Source organism: Pleurodeles waltl, chromosome 1_1 (genome assembly GCF_031143425.1).
Source record: "Pleurodeles waltl isolate 20211129_DDA chromosome 1_1, aPleWal1.hap1.20221129, whole genome shotgun sequence".
In the NCBI taxonomy this organism is placed as follows: Eukaryota; Metazoa; Chordata; class Amphibia; order Caudata; family Salamandridae; genus Pleurodeles; species Pleurodeles waltl.
Genome location: NC_090436.1, coordinates 841,074,619 through 841,092,928, shown reverse-complemented (window position 1 = coordinate 841,092,928; position 18,310 = coordinate 841,074,619). Strand labels below are relative to the sequence as shown.

At 46.1% G+C, this 18,310-nt stretch overlaps 1 protein-coding gene across 1 annotated transcript in view; it reads right to left on the bottom strand.

Moving 5' to 3' along the window:
- The window catches only part of LOC138287986 (annexin A1-like), a 150,339-nt gene extending 134,337 nt beyond the window's left edge, over positions 1 to 16,002 (bottom strand). Inside the window, exon 1 of the mRNA XM_069229060.1 lies at positions 15,867 to 16,002. The gene's annotated coding sequence lies outside the window, so the exon portion shown is untranslated. The remainder of the gene's footprint in view (positions 1 to 15,866) is intronic.
- Positions 16,003 to 18,310: the final 2,308 nt, after the last annotated feature.

The window sequence follows — 18,310 nt, the reverse complement described above, 5'->3', positions numbered from 1 at the left end:
GGTAAGGTGGCGGTAACACCGCCAACAGGCTGGCGGTGTTCCGCCAGCAATTATGACTGTGGCGCAATAGCCACGGCCATACCGCCGGCCCCTCCAACATACCGCCAGGCTTCAGCCTGGTGGTCATAATCCCTAGGGCAGCGGTGCAAGCACCGCTGCCCTGGGGATTATGAGTTCCCGACCGCCAGCCTGTCCGTGGCGGTAAACACCGCCATGGAAAGGCTGGTGGTAAAGGGACTTGGGGTGCCCCTGGGGGCCCCTGCACTGCCCATGCACTTGGCATGGGCAGTGCAGGGGCCCCCAGGCATAGCCCCGTCGCACATTTCACTGCCCGAATTTCGGGCAGTGAAATGCGCGACGGGTGCTACTGCACCCGCTGCACATCAGCATTGCCGCCGGCTCTATTACGAGCCGGCAGCAATGTTGATGTGACATTTCCGCTGGGCCAGCGGATGGTAACACTGTTACCGTCCGCTGGCCCAGCGGAAATGTCATAATAGGGAGCCAGGAATACTGCCGGCAATGGCGGTATTCTGTCTCCCGCAACCTCGTCGGTCTTCTTGCAAGACCGCAGAGGTTGTAATGACCCCCTTTGACACTAGACCCCCAGAGCCAAGAGACCTACCCCAAGAAGTACCCGACTAGTAATTCCAAGGCATCAGTTGGATATTCAGATTTTTCCCTCTGAAAGGCTCCAGCATCTCTGAAAAAAGTGAATACGTTCCTTTCTATTTGGGAGATTAGAAACGTTTTGAAGCTGAAATCTCAAACACTCCAAATGACCAACCTGTGGCAGGTATCTGACAAGAAGTTCCATGGTAGCGACCATAATTCAGATTTGTCCTGCGAGAGACAGTTTTTTCTTTAATTCCCAGTTTCTCTTAGGACTTTGAAACTTTGTCAAACTTTTTGACTTCCTCACATTCACCAGGACCAATCCACATTATGTATACAAAAAGGGCACCATTGTAGTTTGCCTCAAATCGTGCCTAGCTCCCAGTCTACAGTGACCATTGAGTACCACCGGTACTTTGTTTTCCAGAGATATTTTCACTTAAACCTTTAAAAATTCTAATCTTGGTGTCACTATTTTCATCAAATTGTCCTCTTATTTTGTATTTCGGTTTGGGATTTATTTATTTTTGTATTTACTTTAGCACTGCTATGGCACTGCATGAATACTAAGTATATTACACACTGCCCAAAGTTAAGGATGTCTGCTCTTTGCCGTAGCTACCAGTGGGTGGAGCTGAAGTTAATTTAGTGACTTTCAGGATACACCCTGACAAAGGTTGCAGTCTTTGTGTAGGGCAGTCATCCACCCCAAATAATAGTCCAATATCTTACAGACAGCACCAAGACAAACATAAGTGGAAACATATTCATAGGGCAGCTTTCTGCGAACACATCAAGTACAGTGACCAGTTTGGAAGTACTTTAATATTTTTTGTGCCTCCACAACAACCCAGATTAACAGTCTCCTCTGATACCATCTGCCATTCTAACTCAAGCCTGACACACACTCTGGGGTTGATCGTAGCCTTCCTGTTCACCCTGCAGCAGAAGGTACACCACATGTGCCACAACAGAGGTTAACTGGTCCACCCTGGTGCATTTGTTTTCATTCAAAGGACTATGGGGGTGATTCTAACCCCGGCGGTCGGCGGAGAGGCGGCGGTCGGACCGCGAACAGACCGGCGGTCCAAAAAATGGCATTCTGACCGCGGCGGTCACCGCCGCGATCGACCGCCACTTTCCCACTCCGACCGCCACGGCGGTCATGACCGACGGGCTGGAGTTTGCGCACTCCGGCCCGGCGGTCGACCCAAGACCGCCAACCGCATCATGACCCTGCTTACCGCCGCGGTTTTTGGCGGTCGGGAACCGCCATGCGAACCATGGCGGTAGGCACTATCGGGGCCAGGGAATTCCATCCCTGGCACTGATAGGGGTCTCCCCCACCCCCCACTACCCCCCACGAGTCCCCCCCCACACCCCCCACCCCGTGCCACCCCCCAGAGATGTTACAAACCCCCTGCCCCCCCCACCCCGACATGCACATACACGCACCCCGACATGCACGCACCCCCAACATGCACATATGCACACCCCCTACACACACACATACACAACGGGGGCACATACCCGCACACATACATGCCAACATGCGCACCCGCCGAACTACACACATTGCCCATAGGCACAGCAGCACCCCCCGCCCGCATGCACGCACTCACACACCCCCTCTACACACCCCCATGCACGCACACATCACACAACACCCCCCCCACCCCCTTCCCTCACGGACGATCAACTTACCTTGCGTTGGTCCTCCGGGAGGCGACGGGAGCCATAGGGACGTGACCGCCAACAGAAGACCGCCAACAGAAGACCGCCACACAGAAATGTGGGTCGTAATTCTGTGGGCGGTGTTCTGCTGGCGTGGCGGTGGAGGTTGACCAGTCTCCACTTTCCCGCCGACCGCCAGTGTGGCTGCTGGCGGTTTTCCGGCGGAACGCTCCCAGCGGTCGGAATACGCGCCGCGGCATACCGCCGCGGTCGGCGGTCTTTACCGCGGCGGTAACTCGGCGGTCTTGCGAAAAGACCGCCAAGGTCAGAATCACCCCCTATGTGTATTGTGGTAAGAAGCCACACAGAGTTTCCGTAGAAGTTTACTGTTCTTTAATTCCCCAACCACCCTTAATTTCCCAAACATTTCTTGAAGACGACCAGAAGCCATACACTAGTGTAAAGTGACAGATGTTAATGGTCCACTAGACATTCCTAAGTCGCCTTTATTAATTTAAGAAAAAAAATGTTTGCCGTCATCAATTTAAATTAATCTAAGTCAATTAAAAATAGAACCACATCTTTAGCAGCTGTCCTGCCCGAGTAAGCTAGCAAAGATTGGTAGTTCATCGTTGCCAGACGGTAAGAAGAAAGTGAAGCATGACTGTATCTCACAAGATGACTTGGTTCTGTGCATGTCTGGTAGCCCTGCATCTGCATAACATTTCTCAAAGCCTCCCTATGTATTCTGCTACAATAGCTCTGTGTTCTAACAGTGTACGTCTACAGAGAACCACATAGGAGCAAGCTAATGTTGTTTTCACCAACAGCAAAATTATATTGCTTACTCTGGGGCATATTTACAAGCCCTGTACGCTACAGGAGCATCACTTTTTTTTATGCTCTGGTGGCGCAGACTGCAGACCCATATCTATGAGTCCATGCAAAGCCTCTTGCATGGCTTTTCATGGCCCCAAAGATATGGAGTAAGGCAAAGCAGTGCAAGTCACTGCGTTACCTTACTCTCCATCACAGTGGCATTCTATGGGTGTTTCAGTGGGTTTTTCACACACGCAACACCCATGGGTAGTAACTCATTCCCTGGTTTAGAAGGACTCATGCACTTGGGAATGCCTCAAAATCTTGCACTCCTAGGGCAGGCATAACGAGGAGAAATGTATTTCTCCTTGTATTTTCCTCATTCTATAGGTGCTGCATTCTGCATCACACATAGAAAGAGGGAAGCACATCTATGGATTGTTTTTGTGCAAGATGGTGCCCTTTCCTGTACAAAAACAATCCTGTGTGCAATGGAGGAACCCTTGCACAATGGTGCAAGGGTGCTTCCTTTGGTGCTAGGCTGATAAAATGGTGCCAGAGCAAGGGGAAAGGATAGGAATGGGCTGTGATTCATAGATAAGGTGCATTCCTACCCTTTTCCTGTGGTGCAGGGCAGCGGAGCAAGGAAACGTGCTGCGCTGACTTTCACCACATTTTCCCTAAATATGCCCAAATGTATAGCATTGAACAGCAAATCCGCAATGATCTGCAGGAAACTTCCACTGGCATAAAAACCTGAAATATCAGAAATAATACAGTAGCTGTCAGTCTACCACGGAACGGACTTCTGAAAACAAGTCTTATCGAAACAGAGGTGCAGACAGCATTGAAGTTCGTAGTGAAAAACACCAGAGCACGGCAACATCCTGGTTACATGCAGACGCACTTTCTTCTACATTCTCCTTTCAGAGGCGCCTCTAATTTGTGAGTTTGGAGAAAATGCATATTTATTGTGGAGCATAAATTCTCTCCTAGGAATCTTTCCATAATTGCCATATACACAGGTGGCTCCTGAGGTCTCTCCATCTTGTCCGGGTCTAAAAATCTATGTAAACATATGAAAATAGTACACTTTGCACTGGGATATCATACTATAAGCTGCAAGGCCCCTTCAGTCTCTTACGGTCATGGCCAGAACTTTTATAAAGTGAGGAAAGACACCACCTAGTGGAAACGTCAAGTTACTACAAAAAGCTGAGAAAAATGCCTTTTTGCAATGCGTTGGAAGTATTCAAATTGGCAAAGCACCATTTTGCCAAGATGACTGCATTCCAACCAGAGTAGCAGACTCTGTGGTCGATGTGCAACCAATTTCCATCTGCACCCATCACAAACTATCACCAGGTGGAAAGTCTCAGCTGCGGCTCTATTACCAAAACTGTGCTACAACCGTAACTTGCTAATAAAGCTAGCTGTGCATTCTATGTAATTTTATGGTGCAGAAGGGGGTTAAAGGTTTACTCATATCCCCTTCTGTAGCAGTAGTACTCTTTACATGAGCGTTACGTTTGTGGTGGTGCAATCGTGCAGAATGGTTCCCTCATGTACATGGGGGCATGCTGCATGCAACTGAAAGAATCCCATTTGCAAACTCCTTTGATGAACAGTGAAGCGCCTGCCCCTGGGATGTATGCTGAAAGCCCTTCATCAGTAGAGGACTCCAAGGGGCATATTTACAAGAAACTGGCGCATCAGTGCTGATGTGCCAGTTTTCTTGCGTCACCCCTGCCCCACCTAACTACACCATGGGTGCACCCTATTTACAATACAGTGCACCATGGCGGTCGTTAGACCACTAGCGTCAAAGTTTTTGAGGCTATTGTGGCGCTTTGCTGCACTAGCATAAAATTTTTTAACGCTAGTGCAGCAAAGTGCAAGGAGGCCCATAGCTTTCTATGGGTGCATCATTTTAGCACCTGCTTTGAGCAGCAATTTTGCAGATTTCACTGCGACATATTTGCAGACCTCCTAGCGTCGGAACGCTCCCCTTGCATACATTATGCCTGGCGCAGGCATAATGTGGTGCAAGGGGGTGCAAAGTGGCGCAATGCGAGCACTGTGTCACTTTGTAAATAAGGTGCAGCAAAAAAGCCTTCCTAACGCCACATTAGCGTAAAAAAAAAAAAAGCTAAAGTGACGCAGGAAGGCGCTAGGGGCTTGTAAAATGCCCCCAAGTACCAACCTAGACGGACATGAGGATTTTATGCTTCACAGACAGTGTAGTGCGCCTCCTAGCCCCATTGAGGGTCAGGCAAGGATAGCATTCTACTCGAGTGGGAAGGATCACTGTCCGCTTTGTAAGTGCGGTCTGGGTGCTCATCTCAAACCCTTGTTATTGCAGTTAAGGTTGTGGTAAGGGATTTTTGTATTTTCGCCTGCACTTGTAATTTACGGAGATCAGGGCCAGTTTAAAGGTATGTACAGTCAGGGACTGAATTTAACTTTGAGGGGCCCCTCACATCCCCCTTGAAAGGCCGAGGCGGCCTGTAACATACTTTCATAGTCCAACTTCTGTGCCTTGCGCCGTCAAAGTGTGGAGGTGGCGAGTGGGGCGGCACACCATACTCTTCACTTTATAATGTCACTCACAGCCCTAGTTGCATTCAACATCATCTGCTGAGACACTCCATTACACTGACCAAGGTTTCCTATGACGTTTTCGTGTGATATGCCCCACAGTGTCATATCACCCAAATATCTTGAGAGCCCAACAGGAACCGATGATTTTGTTTCCACAAATTAGAATCCTGCACCCTGCAGGTATTGTAAATTTCTGTATATTCAATAATCCACTGTTCAGTATAAAAGAAAAAAACCTACATATAATATGTATATCCAGAGATTGTTATTTCCTTCAGTGAAGCCACGCCCGTCTGTCTTTAGAGTTGAATTAAAATAATTAGCATAGCTAGCACTAACAGTACTTGGAATTAAGTGTTTTTTATACGCCTGTTTTATAATGTGTCATATATTCAGCGCAGCACCACACAAACTCTATAAGTTGGCTCATCAGTGGAAGGTCAAAGATACAATGGAACGCGGTGGCTAGGGCGGTGGCTCTCATGCATGCGGCCAACACTAACAGAAAAGAGCCAACAGGCCTGGGACACGCTCCAACACATCAACAGGTAATGGCAGAATGAAACACCTCTCTCCGAGCTTTCAAGCTTCTCAGTTTCATTCTTGAGTGGTTTAACCAGCCCATTCTTTTACATTGCATGTTGGGATGTGTAGCCGCCATTTTGGTTTAACCTATTATAAAATCGAGACTAGAAGTTCCAGAATTCAGAAAAAATGTTTGGGCAGGTTGTAAAACTCACTCAAGGAACGGGGAATCTCGAGAAATCTCATATGTCATATCACCTTATGTAACAACATAAGGCCAAGAAAAAATATTGTTCTTGCAATTATATGTGATAAAAAACAGCAATATTAAGGGCCACATGTACAAAGATTCGTTTTGCGACTCACAAAACCGGATGTACAACAGTGTCAATGACACTGTTTGTGATTCGCAATGGGTTCGCAAATGACCTACCTCATGAATATTCATGAGGAAGGTCTCAATTTGCGACCCCATTGGGAATGGCCGCACTCACAGGGATGGTGGCCAGCTGAGAACAGTAGACCACTATGTCTGTGACTGATTTTAAATAAAGCCCATTTTCCTTAAAGGAAAATGGAATGCATTTCAAAAAGAAAAAGAAAAAGTTTGCTTTTCCTTTTTTCAGAGCAGGCAGTGGTCCGTTGGAAAAATGCTTACGCATACATTCACATTCCCCTTTGCGAATGGGTTAGCACCAATTTGAAATTGGTGCTAACTGCGATTGTTTTGCGACCGCATTCACGGTCACAAAACAATCATACATACCATTTAGATTAGGTATTAGGAAGGGATGCCCTTGACATGCCCCTTTCTAATACCGAATCGCAAAACCCAAACTGCGATTCGGTAACAAGTTACCGAATTGCAGTTTCGGCTTTGTACATCCCGAAAAGCATTTTTCTAGTCGAAACGGGCCGCTTCTGCGAATTGGCCCGTTTGCAACTAGAAAAATGCTTTGTACATCTGGCCCTTAGTCCTTTTCCAACAGCATGCAGCACCTTCTTGTGAGTTAAAACTGTTGTTTCTTTATCAGATGATTTTCTAATATGACTTCAAGTTTCACCTGGGGTATAATACACATAGGGCGCACTTCCTCTGTTTGCACAACGGCGCACCTTAAAACAGGTGCGCCGAGTGCAAACAGAGAAAGTGCACCCTTTTACATTGAATGTGCTAACCCAGTGCAGCCGCAAACTTGCGCTGCCCTGGGGGCCTAGCATCCAAGTGAAAAATGGAGCAGCTTTGATGCAGCCCTCCATGTTTCATTGTGAAGGTGGCAACCCACCTGTACTTCTAAGAGGAAGGAGAGATCCCCTTACAGGCGGGTGAGGTGAGTGACTGCACCTTCCTGTAAGGGGATGTCTGTGGGGTCTATAGGACCCCTTTTTCCCCTCCAGAAGGCTGCCATTAGGAGGCACATTGACCGCGCCACATTTTAGGTGGCACACTGTAAGTGTGCCAATTTACAGCTTCCTTGCTTCTGCACCCGCATCTATAATACGGCACAGGTGCAGAGGCAAAGGGATTCCCTCATTTGCATGGGGCCACACTCCCATACAAATGAGGGAACACTCTCTGGGGGTAGAGCTGTCGCTATATGTGCACCAGTGCTATCTGTATTACAGAAAGGGATGCGCAAACATCTGTGGCCCTTTCTGTATTACCAAAGTGCCCTTGGGGCTCACAAATCAGGTGCACATGCCTGTTGTACTCCTTGTTTCACTGTGCAGTTGACAACCCACCTGCACTTTTAGGAGGGATTAGAGACCCCCTTGCAATCGGGTTCAGTGAGTGACTGCACTGGCCTGTAAGGAGATGCCTGGGGGAGTCCATAGGAATCCTTCCCCCCTGCAGAGGGCTGCCTTCAGGGGGCGCACCAACAGTGCACCACCTTTTAGGTGGCACGTTGTTAGTGGACCTTCTGACAGCTTCCTTGTCTCTGCGCCCACATCTATACTACTACTACACTTTTGTATGATACAGCCCTTGTGTGTTGTGTCTGGGAATTGTGACAAAGGCGATTTTTATGCTATTGAGTTATGAAAGGGAGTAAAAGTTGGAAAAGTCTTCAGAAGGTAGGTGCAAGGTGTTTTGGGGCTCGTCAGTTAATATTTTATTGGGAGTCCTATTTTAGTAGTGACATTGAGCATATGCTAAAACATTAACCGTTTCGTACTCCCTGAGTGGTCCTGGCCTTTGGCGCCAAGATGCCCCACTTTTCACACCCCACTTAAATGGATACCCCCAATAACAAACTCTCTGAACCCTAAATACTGTCCAGTGGCTCCTTCTATTCAAACAGATTTATCACCTCGGAGCTCTCACGTGCTATGCCTTGCCTACATATGGAGGAAATTTTACAAAGAATTCACACAAGGCAGTACAGCATAGTTTGCTGTGCTGCACTCCATGAAAGTAAGAGAGCATTACAGCAACATAACTACAAAGTTATTGCACTGTTTTTCTCTCTATCTGCCAAGGTGCACTTTAGGATGCCTTGCATTATAGAGCAAGGTTGTTTGAGTGAAGATATGCAAACCCTTCCTGTACAAAATATTATGCTCTGACATAGTTTAACACTTTTATAACTGTATATATGTGCTGGACAGAACAGCACACTTGTAAAGTTAAAAAATAAATTAGCAAAGAAAATGTATCTCTAACGCTATTCCTGTCAGGGGGGGGGGGGGTTATACGATGGCAGATATCCCTGTCATCCAATGATAGCAGTAGAGCAGTAGGGATTTTAGCTAAACCCCCATGTGTGGTGGAACACTCGTTCACCACCTATGGTATGTCCTCTTGACGTAAGCTAGCACAAGGTGCTATTTGGCGTAACTTTCGGACTTCTTTCCTGCACAAAACGTAAATACATAAATCAACGCTTTCCACCGGTTTGTATCATTTTTGTAACAAAAACCAGCGCAGAGTGCTCTAAATTTGGTTCCTTGTGTTATGAGACACCAGCCGCCATCTGACCTGAGCTTTTTCAACCTGGAATTCAGTTCCTCGAAATCTCAATAGCTTAACATAGAATTTGTATTCAGAAAACATAACTAACTTTCATATTTAAATTGCTGAACGATGCCAATCATCTTCAATTAATGAAACTCTCGCCTTTACATAAAATGAAATCCATGTGCTTAACCTGTTAGGTGCGGGCGTCGGCCACTGGCCGACGCCCACACACCCTCCCTGGTGCGGGTCACGACCAGTGGCCGACACCAGGAAGGGTATCACCCGAGGATTTTTTTTTTTTTGAGAAGGCCTCGTAAGAAAGGGGGAGAGTCTCCCCTTTCTTACGAGGCCTTCTCAAAGTGTTTCCTGGCCCCCGATCGCAGCACAGCTGCGATCGGGGGCCAGGAAACACCACTAGACGCCAGGGATTTCACTTTGGGGGGGCGGCCCCCTCGGAAAACGGGCCGCCCCCCCCGGGGGCATAATTAATAAAAAAAAAAAAGGTAGGTGCCCCCTGGGGGGGCACCTACCTTTTCCCCCCAGGGGATTGTTTTTTTTTTTTTTTTTTTAAATAATTAAAAAAAAAAAAAAAATGACAGGGGGTCGTCCGTGGGCAGGGTGACCCCCTGTGGGGGCAATTTTTTTTTTAGATGTTGTAGGGTTTCCCTGGGGGCCATTTTGGCCCCCAAGGAAACCATACAACAACTAAAAAAAATAGATCTATATATAGATCTATATTTATATATCTATGTAGATAGATATATCTATGTACATGGATATATCTATAGATATATCTATGTACATAGATATATATATATATATAGAGGTAGATCTATATATACCAAAGAGATTTATAAAGTGTGCTACTCACCTGTGAGGGTCTCAAGGCGCTTGGGGGGGGGTGGGGGAGGGAAAGGGGCTGGGAGGTTCACTGTTCGAAAAGCCAGGTTTTGAGGCCCTTCCTCAAAAGAAGTAGGTTTTGGGTCTTGCGAAGGTGGGTTGTGAGGGCGTTCCAGGTTTTGGGTGCAAGGTAGGAGAAGGATCTGCCCCCGGTGGTGGTGTGTTTGATGCGGGGGACAGAGGCGAGAGAGAGGTCAGCTGAGCGGACGTTTCATGTGGGGGTGTGGAAGGTGACTCTCGTTGAGGTAGGCAGGGCCTGTGTTGTGGAGTGATTTGTGTGCGAGGATGAGGATCTTGAAGGTGATCCTTTTGTCAATGGGGAGCCAGTGGAGGGATTTGAGGTGTGGAGAGATGTGTTTGTGTCGGCGGAGGTCGAGGATGAGTCGTGCTGCTGAGTTCTAGATGCGTGTAGTTTGCGCTTGAGTTTTAGAGTGGTGCCGGCGTAGAGGGCGTTTCCGTAATCAAGCCTGCTGCTGATGTGTGCGTGAGTGACAGTTTTTCTGGTCTCTGTGGGGATCCATTTGAATGTTTTTCAGTATACGGAGTGTGTTGAAGCATGAGGAGGTGAGAGCGTTGATTTGTTGGGTCATCGAGAGGGAGGAGTCTAGGATGATGCTGAGGTTGCGTGCGTGGTTGGCGGGGGTGGGTGCAGGGCCTAGCGTGGTGGGCCACCATGAGGGGTCCCAGGTGTTTTTGTGTGGGCCAAAGAGGATTATTTCGGTTTTGCTTGAGTTGAGTTTCAGGTGACTGGCTGTCATATATATATCACTTTTGTCAATATGTGTGTGGTTTCCCTGGGGGGAAAAGGGTCCGACTTGTCTAGTGGCAGTTTTAGTGCCATAAAGAAGCGCAGAAGGTTTATATGCCTACTGCAAAGAGCAAATCTGTATTTTATGTAAATAGCTGAGTACATTAGCAAAGTCTATGGAGAGATGAAGGGCACTTTTGCTGGGTGGTAATGAGGGAATCCGAGGAGGAGGGAGTGGGAGCACCAATAATGATTGTTGGACTGGGCGCAGGAGGTGCTAAAGACTGTGACGAATGGTATGTGACAAGGTGTTTTTTGAGTGTCTTGAAAGTACGTGCTGATTGAGGGAAGAAGCGCAGGTAAGGTGGCCTCTACTGTTGCACGTATCTCACACACCATCGATTTTGTGACTGTCTACGTAGGCTAGTGTTTTAGAGCAACAGTTTAGCCAATAGCAGAGATGGCATCTTGATGGATGACTGCTGCCTACACTCGGGTTATAGAGGACCGCTCTGACATAGGATCAGAGACTGAGACATCAGATACTGAGACAGCATCTGAGGGATAGGACAATGGCGCAGACTCTGGGAGTGATTTTTCAGTCAGAGGAGTCCCATTCGATAACTCCTCTTCCAGTACATTATGAGGGAGGTGATGAGGACAGTCCTGCTGTCCCTTCGCAAGCTGTTTGTGCAACTGGGTAATAGTGGGTTAGGTCAACCCAGAGAGCAGGTGAATGCGGCGGCAAGCAGAGAGAGAGTGCTCTCTTGGGAGCTCCCCAATTTAGTTCAGCCCCAAATTCCACCACCCAAATCATATTGTGGAGACATCAAAATTATCCATGGCAAAACAAACTGGTTTTGTAAGGCAGGCACCTGTTTATTGGTCCTGGATTCGGCGGCCATATAGAGAAACACACTAAACCCAAACATTTCTGGAAACTAGACATTCGGGGGAGTCCACAGAGGTGTGACTTGTGTGGCTTCCCCAAAGTTTTCTTACCCAGAATACCCTGCAAAGCTGAAATGTTGAAAAAAAACTCGATTTTTCTCGCATTTCTGTCACACAAACTACAGGAATATGCTGGGATCCACAATATTCCTACCACCCAGTGACTCCTCACCTGTCCTGATAAAAACACTACCCCACTTGAGTGCCTACACCTAGTGTCTGTGTCAGGAATGGATCACCCCAGGGTCAACAGCTGCCTCACGTAAGGACCAACATTGACCTTTGTGTGATCTATTCCTGTCGCAGGCACCAGGCCTAACCACACAAGTGAGGTATCATTTTTATCGGGAGGCTTGGGGGAACGCTGGGTGGAAGGAAATTTGTGGCTCCTCTCAGATTCCAGAACTTTCTGTCACCGAAATGTGAGGAAAACTTGTTTTTTTAGCCACTTTTTGAGGTTTGCAAAGGATTCTGGGTAACAGAACCTGGTCCGAGCCCCGCAAGTCACCCCTCCTTGGATTCCCCTAGGTCTCTAGTTTTCAGAAATGCACAGGTTTGGTAGGTTTCCCTAGGTGCCGGCTGAGCTAGAGGCCAAAATCTACAGGTAGGCACTTTGCAAAAAACAGCTCTGTTTTCTGTGATGTGTCCACGTTGTGTTTTGGGGCATTTCCTGTCGCGGGCGCTAGGCCTACCCACACAAGTGAGGTATCATTTTTATCGGGAGACTTGGGGGGACGCTGGGTGGAAGGAAATTTGAGGCTCCTCTCAGATTCCAGAACTTTCTGTCACCGAAATGTGAGGAAAACTTGTTTTTTTAGCCACTTTTTGAGGTTTGCAAAGGATTCTGGGTAACAGAACCTGGTCCGAGCCCCGCGAGTCACCCCATCTTGGATTCCCCTAGGTCTCTAGTTTTCAGAAATGTACAGGTTTGGTAGGTTTCCCTAGGTGCCGGCTGAGCTAGAGGCCAAAATCTACAGGTAGGCACTTTGCAAAAAACAGCTCTGTTTTCTGTGATGTGTCCACGTTGTGTTTTGGGGCATTTCCTGTCGCGGGCGCTAGGCCTACCCACACAAGTGAGGTATCATTTTTATCGGGAGACTTGGGGGGACGCTGGGTGGAAGGAAATTTGAGGCTCCTCTTCGATTCCAGAACTTTCTGCCACCGAAATGTGAGGAAAACTTGTTTTTTCAGCCACTTTTGAGGTTTGCAAAGGATTCTGCGTAACAGAACCTGGTCAGAGCCCCGCGAGTCACCCCATCTTGGATTCCCCTAGGTCTCTAGTTTTCAAAAATTTACAGGTTTGGTAGGTTTCCCTAGGTGCCGGCTGAGCTAGAGGCCAAAATCTACAGGTAGGCACTTTGCAAAAAACAGCTCTGTTTTCTGTGATGTGTCCACGTTGTGTTTTGGGGCATTTCCTGTCGCGGGCGCTAGGCCTACCCACACAAGTGAGGTATCATTTTTATCGGGAGACTTGGGGGGACGCTGGGTGGAAGGAAATTTGAGGCTCCTCTCAGATTCCAGAACTTTCTGTCACCGAAATGTGAGGAAAACTTGTTTTTTTAGCCACTTTTTGAGGTTTGCAAAGGATTCTGGGTAACAGAACCTGGTCAGAGCCCCGCGAGTCACCCCATCTTGGATTCCCCTAGGTCTCTAGTTTTCAAAAATGTACAGGTTTGGTAGGTTTCCCTATGTGCCGGCTGAGCTAGAGGCCATAATCCACAGGTAGGCACTTTGCAAAAAAACAGCTCTGTATTTTGTGAAAAAATGGGATGTGTCCACGTTGTGTTTTGGGGCATTTCCTGTCGCGGGCGCTAGGCCTACCCACACAAGTGAGGTATCATTTTTTTCGGGAGACTTGGGGGAACATAGAATAGCAAAACAAGTGTTATTGCCCCTTATCTTTCTCTACATTTTTTCCTTCCAAATATAAGAGAGTGTGTAAAAAAGACGTCTATTTGAGAAATGCCCTGCAATTCACATGCTAGTATGGGCACCTCGGAATTCAAAGATGTGCAAATAACCACTGCTCCTCAAAACCTTATCTTGATCCCATTTTGGAAATGCAAAGGTTTTCTTGATACCTCTTTTTCACTCCTCATATTTCAGCAAATGAATTGCTGTATACCCAGTATAGAATGAAAACCAACTGCAGAGTGCACCTCATTTATTGGCTCTGGGTACCTAGGGTTCTTGATGAACCTATAAGCCCTTTATATCCCCGCAACCAGAAGAGTCCAGCAGACAAAACGGTATATTGCTTTCAGAAATCTGACATCGCAGGAAAAAGTTACAGAGTAAAACATAAAGAAAAATGGCTGTTGTTTTCAGCTCAATTTCAATATTTTTTTATTTCAGCTGTTATTTTCTGTAGGAAAACCTTGTAGGATCTACACAAATGACCCCTTGCTGAATTCAGAATTTTGTCTAGTTTTCAGAAATGTTTAGCTTTCCGGGATCCAGCATTGGTTTCACACCCATTCCTGTCACTAACTGGAAGGAGGTTGAAAGCACCAAAAATAGTAAAAATGGGGTATGTCCCAGTAAAATGCCAAATTTGTGTTGGAAAATGTGGTTTTCTGATTCAAGTCTGCCCGTTCCTGAAAGGTGGGGAGATAGTGATTTCAGCACCAGAAACCCTTTGTTGATGGCATTTTCAGGGAAAAAACCACAAGCCTTCTTCGGCTGCCCTTTTTTCCCATTTTTTTGGAAAAAACTAAATTTTCACTGTATTTTGGCTATTTTCTTGGTCTCCTCCAGGGTAAACCACAAACTCTGGGTACCATTAGAATCCCTAGGATGTTGGAAAAAAAGGACGCAAATTTGGCGTGGTTAGCTTATGTGGACAAAAAGTTATGAAGCCCTAAGCGCGAACTACCCCAAATAGCCAAAAAAGGGCTCAGCACTGGGGGGGAAAAGGCCCAGCAGCTAAGGGGTTAAAGATCAAAGAAGGGATGTTTACATTGAAATAATATAAACAAAACCTCTGGGGGAAGAGGGTATTACATTATTTTGAGCACATTAATTTGAGCACCACTATAGATACGTTCCATTCTTTGTGTAACTGCAGGAGATGGCACTGAAGCATATCTCCCCCCTTTCCCACATGTAAAGTACTTCTTATGAGTGGGGCACACCCTCTCCCTCGCCCACCCCGAACAGTCCTTACCTAGTGGCAAGGAGCTTGTTTATGTCACTATATGATTTTGGAATATTTTCCTACTGAGCTGTACAAGTCAGCATGCCTGGATTTGCAGTGCAGGATTTGTACTCCAGCCAAGAAAGCAAACACCCTTGTTCTCGCACAGAATAGAACAGAAAACCTGTAGTGCAAGTTTATAGCAGACTAGAAAACTCAGCGACGGTACCAGAGCCGCACCCGATTCATTGTTAAACCCTCACGAATTGCTAGCACTTTTCCTAAATCTATTAAAACCGCTCAAAGAGAATAGAATGTGTTGGATGCAGGCTAAACTGATTCTTTTTGATACAATGATTATTTTGGGGGGGGGGGGGGGTGTTCTGCATAGCACACCTCTGAGGCGCAGCGAATGATTTCACAGCCACCAAACCCAAGAAAGTTCATTAAGGACACACTGAACAGTTCCACGTCTACTGTATTCAGGAATGATGCTTGCCTTCACATGACACGCCCAGGAAGAAGAGCTGTTTGTGCCCACATTTTTCAAGAACTGAATCATTCGTTTCCAGTGACTCACGCTGCAAGATTCGCTCTGCAGTTTTCCATGAAAGGCAGCCAAAAGAGCAAAAAAGGCAGTTTCAGGTTTTTTTCTTTTTTTACGTTCGTCGTTGCATTTGTACGTTTAAATCTAATTAAGAAACACAGCATTTAAGTGCCAGGTATTGTAATAGATTTATAGCAACTACTATAATTTACTAACGGAACCCAGTTAACACTAGTTTTATCCGTTCCACGCCCCACACAAGTTTAAACATATTAAACCTCCCTCCAGCACCACACCGTCACGGCTAGAAGCATACTACGTTTGCAAGCTAGTATGCACATCTTTTCAAATGAGAAACAACTTTCCAACCAAATAGAAGAAATAAACTTACTGGCTTCAAAAGAGAGGACTTCTTCTCAGCACTAAAAGCTCCGTATGAGAAGAGCGTAGCCTTGAGCAAGGGCTGCTTATGTAGTCTGGAGAACCACACCTAGAAACAGAGGAATGTGTCTTCTGCATCAGTGGTTGGACACTGGCTGTCAGAAGATTTAAATAAGTAACCCCGCCCCCAGAATCATAGATGACTTGTAATACTTAGAATTCTGTTCTAGCCTACAACATAGAGCCTGAACAAAGAATATGTTGTATGCCCAGTCATGCAAAAGGACATTCTCTCACTATCAACCAGTTACATTATACGCTTCACCGTCCCAAAGACTAGAAGTCAGCTTTTTCAGTTCTCAGATATTTCCATCACCTTTTAAGCAGCTATAGCCATGGTATTTTATTTTTACGGCGGCTAAAATCTGAAGCATTCTTCTAAAGTGCTGTTTTTTGCCGGAATGTCGTGCTTACTTCAGAGTAGGAACCTAAATTATAAACGGCCCATTGGTATCCTGGCAAAGTCTTCCAACAAGTGAAGACAGCTGCAGCTATCTAACAAGAGTTCATGTTAACAGCAGCAGCAAACATACATCAAGATGGTATTTAGGTCAGTCCCTATCAGCCATTGGTCACTTTGACTTAGGATATATTTTCCACATTCGAGTTACCAGGAGCATTGCAAATAGTTTTACATTTTGCGGGGATGATTCACAAAGGACTCCATGTCCAACACCACAGCTGATAAGTTGCCTTTGGGCACCAAAAGCATGTAAAATATTGCTCTTAATAGTTCTGGAGTCCCTCATTCTGATGTATGGATGCTGCAGAGGAGTGAGCTACCAGAGCGGTGGGTGAGTGCTCAACAGGGGTGGGCAATAAATTCCACTCCATTTGCCTTACAATGCAGAGTTCCAGCCAAATTCTGCCAACCACCACATGGCAGAGTTTTTTCTTGCACGCAGCTCGCCAATGGTAAGTTGGCAAGAGAGAGCGAGAATTGGCTTTCCCTAGCATGATTTTTGGGTGCTAGGAGGGCACCCAGTGAGATTTTCCCAAAACAGGTGGTTGCTGGTGGTCCCAACCGTTCACTTTGAGAAAATTGCTGCTCAAGTAGAAAATCTACTCGAGTGGCAGCAAAATCAACACAAAAACCATCTTAAGCAGCACCGCCCTCTGGCATGCTTCATGGTGCTCAGTGCAGAATGAGCTCCCAGAGTTAAAAATCAGTGCGAGCAGCGCAGGATCATGATTTCCTCTCATTCACGGAAGTCCATAGCATCTTGTGGAGTTTTCATGTAACTCCACGGAATTCAGTGGAGTGAAACTCCACAAGTTCTGCCCACCAAGACATATGAAAAAACGTAGACCACTAACTGTTGTGAGTAGATTTCCCTCATGAAAAATGGCAAGCACTGGAATGTGATGATGTGATACTCCTCTCAACGATGAAATTCCCTTCACAATGCATTTACACTATTCTGGAGCTGCTGGATTCATCTTATAATTCAACAGCTTGATCAGTCAGTCATTCAAAGTGGGACTCATAAACATATTTACCCAGACATGCTAATGGTTGGGGAAGCTTGCCCTTAACAAAGGAGTTCTCTAGTGGCTCAGTGCCTTTGAACAGAGCAGTAGTAAGGTCAATGTTGTTATCCAACTACATGATGGTCATTTTAGTTATTCTTTCAAGCATGCAAGAGTACATGATACTAATCAATAAGATTGTTGTATTGCACCCATAATTAAATGAAATGTGAAATCTATATTTTATTTCCCTGCATGATTCCTAAATTAACAGTTATGACATTATTTATTAACGTTCAAGGTTCATATGTTGAACAATACTGAGGTCCAGGTTTGCTCCAAAAGGAAACTGAAGCATCACGTCATGGCAGGCACTAGCTTTCAGGAAGTCTACATGTTTCAGAGATTACATGCCGTCACTGCTGCCAGACTCCGATATCCAGCAAGCCCTGCATGTCACGCTAGTGATGATACTTTAAGCTATCATTTCCATCTGCTTGACTGTGTGGAGGGTGGTGCTAACTCTAAGTAGGATGAATAAGGCAGATGTAGCGCAGTTGCTGCAAGCACAGAAGCTAATCAACATGGAATGGGCTTTGAGCATTCATATCTTGAATTCTAAAGGTAAGGACTCGGTGTAGGCTCAAGCTTAAGATAGTCAAATAGGGGCTGTTGAAGGAGCAAAGCTGCATATGTGTTTCAGAAATGTCAATGAAAATTATCACAACAATACATATTGTGTGTTCAAACGGATTACATGTAAATGTGGTGCACTGGAAGCTATATAATTGAGGTTCACTTATAAGAAGAAATGTAGAAAAGTCATACACAAGTCATATTTATGCAACTCTATTCAAATGTATTGGTATTATGATATCCTAATGAAATGATATTTTCATAATTATCCTTCATTTATTATGCTAA